The sequence below is a fragment of the Triticum dicoccoides genome, unplaced genomic scaffold (genome assembly GCF_002162155.2).
Source record: "Triticum dicoccoides isolate Atlit2015 ecotype Zavitan unplaced genomic scaffold, WEW_v2.0 scaffold78666, whole genome shotgun sequence".
NCBI classification, from domain to species: Eukaryota; Viridiplantae; Streptophyta; class Magnoliopsida; order Poales; family Poaceae; genus Triticum; species Triticum dicoccoides.
The window spans coordinates 1-5,731 of record NW_021299871.1 but is presented as its reverse complement, the minus strand read 5'-3'; the positions used below and the strand labels follow the sequence as shown (position 1 = coordinate 5,731).

At 51.6% G+C, this 5,731-nt stretch overlaps 1 pseudogene; it reads left to right on the top strand.

The window, feature by feature from the left end:
- On the top strand, nucleotides 1-139 carry LOC119347883 (annotated as a pseudogene).
- The last annotated feature ends 5,592 nt before the right edge of the window (nucleotides 140-5,731 follow it).

Below are 5,731 nucleotides of genomic sequence, written 5' to 3'. Positions count from 1 at the left end.
CCCCTCACTGACGATGAAGTGCTCGGCTACATGCTCGCCGGCCTGGGCTCCGAGTTCGAGCCCCTCATCGTGTCGATCACGGCGCGGGATGATCCAGTAAGTCTCAGCAGTTTCTATGCGTACCTCCTTAGCGCTGAACTTCGCCTGGAGCAGCAGAACTCGTCAGGTGAAATCCATCCTTCCGCCAACGCTGCTGCTCGTGGCAATGATCACGGCGGCAATGGTGCACGCGGTGGATATGGCGGACAAGGCGGTGGACATGGCGGACAAGGCGGTGGACAGGGGCGTGGCCGCGGCAACGGCCGCTCCAACCTGAAGTGTCAGGTGTGCAGCAAGTTTGGCCATGACGCCCTTCACTGCCGCAATCGCTTCAACCATGCCTTCCAGCCGGAGGACAACAGGGAGCATTCCGGCAACTCGGCCAACACCGGCTCGTACTCTGTCGATCCTCACTGGTATGCGGACACCGGTGCGACGGACCATCTGACGAGCGACCTCGATCGTCTCTCGTTCCAGGAGCGTTACAGCGGCAAGGACCAGGTTCACGTCGCCAACGGTGCAGGTCTGCATATTTCTCATGTTGGTCATTCAACTATTGCTGGCTCATCTAGACCTCTATACTTACGTAATGTTTTGCACGTCCCACATGTTAGCAAACACCTTCTTTTCGTAAACAAGCTTGTTTCTGATAATGATGCCTTTGCCGAATTCCATCCTAAATTTTTTTATTTGAAGGACCGAGCAACGAAGAGGGTTCTTCTGCAAGGTAGATACCGTGGAGGTCTCTACCCGGTGCCAAGCCTCAAGTCCACTTCCTTTGTGTCCAGTCATCGTGCTCTCTCCGGTGTCAAGCTCTCCATCGAACATTGGCATCGAAGATTAGGTCATCCATCCAAAGGCGTCGTTGAGTCTGTTCTTTTGAGTCTGTTCTTAGATCAAATAAATTTGCTTGTGCACCTTCCGAGTCTAGTGTTTGTGACGCATGTCAACGTGCGAAAGTTCATCAATTACCTTTTCGAGATTCAACTCATGTAACTCATACTCCTCTTGAACTTATTCATTCCGATGTATGGGGGCCTGCCGTTACCTCTGTCGGCGGGTTTAAGTATTATGTGAGTTTTGTTAGATGATTTCAGCCGGTTCACCTGGATTTTTTTGCTCAAGCGCAAATCTGATGTAGAACAAGCATTCTACAATTTCCAGAAACATGTCGAGCGTATGCTTAACACCAAAATTCGAGCTGTTCAATCCGATTGGGGTGGTGAATACCACCGCTTATCTCGGTATTTTCAGCGTGAGGGTATACACCATCGTGTCTCTTGCCCACACACATCCCAACAAAATGGGATTGCCGAACGCAAGCATCGGCACATTGTCGAGACGGGCATTGCCTTGCTCGCCCACTCCTCACTTCCTGTGCGCTTTTGGGACGAATCATTTCTCACCGCGTGTTACCTTATTAATCGCATGCCTACTCGAGTCCTCCAAAATGCCACACCCATCAGCTGTCTTTTAAATGAGCGCCCAGACTATACTTTTCTTCGCGCATTTGGATTTGCCTGTTGGCCTAATTTGCGCCCTTATAACAATAGAAAACTTGAGTTCCGATCTAGGCAGTGTGTTTTCCTTGGCTATAGCTCAATGCACAAAGGCTATAAATGTTTGGATCGGTCGAGTGGGCGCATCTACATCTCACGTGATGTTGTGTTCGATGAGAACGTGTATCCTTTTGCTACATCCAGTTCGGCTCCACTTTTACCTACGCCATCACCTTCACTGTTTCCTGTTTCTGAGCCGGCTGTTGTTGATGATCGCATGAGAAAATATGATCTTTCCCTGTTGGCTAACCCTGCCTCGAGCAGCTCTGTGACCTCTGCAGATCGGACGCCACCCAACAGCTCCTCAACACCGACGTCGCCATGCACGTCCGCGCCTCGCCATGCAGATGATCCTCCCTTGCCTGGCCCCGGTAGCCCGGCATCTTCGTCACCTGCAGCCCCGGCCGCGTCCACGCCTGGGCAGGGCTCCCGTGATGGTCCGCTCGCCTCCTCTGTGAGGGACCCCTCCGCACGCTCGCCTGGAGCGAGCTCTCCAGCGTGCTCGTCTCCGCCGGGTCCCCACGCGAGCCTGCCTACCCGTCCGCTGGACTTCGACGCTCCGGCAGCGTCGCCGTCTTCGGCCGCGCCGTCGTCTCCGGTTGCAGCTGTTCCTGCTGCTACGACACATCCGATGAAGACCCGGCTCTGTGACAACATTGTCAAGACACTGGTCCCGTCCGACGGCACCGTGAGATATGATCCTCGGCGTCGCGCCTTTCATGCTGAGCCGCGCACATATCGTGATGCCCTCGCCGACTCTCATTGGCGTCAGGCAATGGATGCTGAGTTCGATGCTCTCCAGCAGAATCACACATGGACTCTCGTTCCTCGGCCACCGGGGCAGAACATCATCAGCTGTAAGTGGGTTTTTAAGGTCAAGCACAAGTCGGATGGCTCGCTGGATAAATTCAAGGCTCGGCTCGTCGCTCGTGGATTCACACAGCAGCATGGTATTGATTATTCTGAGACTTTCTCCCCTGTTGTTAAGCCTGCTACGGTTCGTCTTGTGCTCTCTCTTGCCATCTCCAGAGGCTGGCATCTTCGTCAGGTTGACATAAGCAATGCATTTCTTCACGGGATTCTCAAAGAGGACGCCTACATGCAGCTAGCAACCTCCTGGTTTTCAGGATGAGAATGGATTTTTAGATCCACCCTTTTATCTGTACCATTCATTCAAAATATGGTGCTTCGAGATGTGTGCGCCTCGCTGTAGCAAATGATTCTGTTAGCAGCTCATCAAGCGCAGGATAGGGATAGAAAACAAACAAACCTGGGCCCAGTCTGACCTGCTTTTCCTGGCCTGACTCCCCATATTGTAATGTAAAAACAGTGTCCGTGGCACTACTGTTCCTTTTTTGCTAGAAGATAAAACAACAACACTGTTGACTACAGGCTACACAAAACTATTCTGCTCCTTTTTCCTTTCTCTCTCTTGCACACAACTCAACGCCTCTCTCACTGCTTTTTTTTTTTCTCTTACACACAAGCCTCTCTCACTTCTCTCTCATAGCACCTCTCTGAGAAAGAGAAAAGCGCCCTCTCTCTCCAGCGGTCTGACTCACGAGAATAAACCTTCACATGCAGGCGAGCCAATGGTTTCCAGTGATGGGACGGAACAGAAGGTCTCTTTCGCATGCATACAGTGGCTCAGCCTGCAAAACAGCTGCCAAGGACCGGCCCTACTCTGTCTCCTGCAGTTCTCATCACACCCTGCAAAACGGCTGCCTAATTAACATGCGCATGCAAATGGCCTGCTGCTGACTATTCCTTGGCACGAATCTTCAAGTCGCTGGACATGCCGGATAACAGGGTGTCGGGACACCCGGGTGCTATGGCACCTTTCCGTTTCAGGATCCGTCTCGGCCACACCATGTCTGCAAGCTCCACAAGTCCATCTATGGTTTAAAGCAATCCCCGCGAGCGTGGTATGCTCGTCTCAGTGATCGACTGCAACAACTCGGCTTTGTTCCCTCTGCCGCCGATACTTCCCTCTTCATTTTTATGCATGATGGTGTGACTATTTATATGCTGGTATACGTGGATGACATTGTCATTGTCAGCTCGTCCTCCCAGGCTATGGATTCTCTTCTTCGCCAGCTCTCTGCCACTTTTCCGGTTAAGGATCTCGGTACTCTGAATTATTTTCTTGGAGTTGAAGTGGTTCGCAGTCAGGGGGAATAAATCTCACACAACAGAAGTATGCTCTAGATTTGCTGCAGCGCACAAATATGGCGAATTGCAAACCAGTTTCTACCCCTATGTGCACACATCAGAAGCTGTCTCGTGAGTTGGGTCATAGTCTGAATGAGGAAGAGGCGTTCAGGTACCGCAGTACAGTTGGCGCACTTCAATACTCAACTTTGACTCGACCAGATCTTTCCTTTGCCGTGAACAAGGTCTGTCAGTACCTGTCGCGGCCCACAGATGTGCACTGGGAAGCTGTAAAGTGGATTCTGCGTTTTGTAAAAGGAACAGTCACCACCGGCCTGACCATTCGACGCTCCTCGTCAACGCTCATTAGCGTGTTTACTGACGCCGATTGGGCAGGGTGCAGCGACGACCGGCGATCGACCGGAGGTTTTGCGCTCTTCTTCGGGCCCAACCTTGTCTCATGGAGTGCAAGGAAACAGCCAACCGTTTCACGATCATCGACTGAAGCTGAGTACAAGGCCCTCGCAAATGGTACAGCTGAAGCTACCTGGATACAGCCCTTGTTGAAAGAATTGCACGTCTCACAACCTCGAGCACCCGTCTTATGGTGTGACAACCTCGGTGCCACGTACCTGACTGCTAATCCAGTGTTCCATGCTCGTACTAAGCACATCGAGGTTGTTTTTCACTTCGTAAGAGAGAAGGTGGCCATGGGAGCACTTGAAGTACGGTTTGTCGCCTCGGCTGATCAAGTAGCTGATGCATTCACCAAACCTCTCACCAGGACTATGCTCGAGCGCCTGCGCACCAATCTCAACCTCACTACCGGATGAGATTGCGGGGGAATGTTAAACGTGTACGTCAAGTTGTATAGTTAAGATTAGATTGAGTTAGTTGTGCGGGTCATTCTTATCTAATCCCAGCACACGATCTAATCCCAGCACACGTTGTAATCCTAACTACCTGTATCTATCTTATACTATGTACGTAAATATAAATAGAGGAGAGGCCGGTGGTAATAACCACGGCAAAACAATCTTTCTGACTATGCAAACTAGAGATGTAAAACCGACTGCCAGTGCGCGGCTGCTATTCAGCCCCCGTATAGCCGCATTTGCACATTAAATTCTCATAATTCTACAAACAAAGGTACATCATCAACTTCACATTCTATTGGAATCCACAACCAGAATAACAAACAAGTCCACAAACAATTTTTGTTTACCTTTGCGACATATCGTCGAACACGTTGGATGTGGTTGCCGTCGGCGGACGAGCGGCGGTTGCGCAGAAACAAAAAGAAACGGCAGTTGCCAGTTGACACGCGGCTGTCCTTTTTTACATCTCCAGTAGGCGGAGATGCAAATTTGCAACACAATGTGTTGTATTTTACATCTCCGAGAGGCGAGATGTAAATTTCTTTTACATCTACATCATCTGTTGAAGAGGTGTTTCGGCCTCAAAGATGTAAAGATAGTTATTTTTGCATCTACATCTTCTATTGGAGATGCTCTAATAAAAGTGGTCTCATTTAGTTAGGGATCAGAAGTGGTCTCATTCAATTGGAAATCGGACCAGACCATATTTCAGCGGAAAAAGTGGATTGCCCCCGCGTCGCTCCCAGGAGGGGCGACTCGGGCGGATCCCTCAAGCGAGTCGCCGCCCCTTCCTCCTCCGATCCTCCTTCCCTCGCTGCCGAAGGACGCCTCCGGTCTAAGGTTGCGAGGCTGACGGCGGTGGCGGGTCCTCATCCTCCTCGCGAGATTGATGGCGGTGGGGGCCCATCCCTCTCACGTTGAGGGATCTCCGGCTGGAGCTCCATTGTGGCCCTGGACGACATGGTCCTTACGGCGGAGATGGGCGCCGGGGCGGTGGCCCCGAATTTTTCCGGCGACCACGACTGCCGTTGTGGCCGCGAGGGCGGCATGGCGTCTGGTTCGGGGGGCTCGGTGCGGCTCAGCTACTCATCTCAACATGGTGCG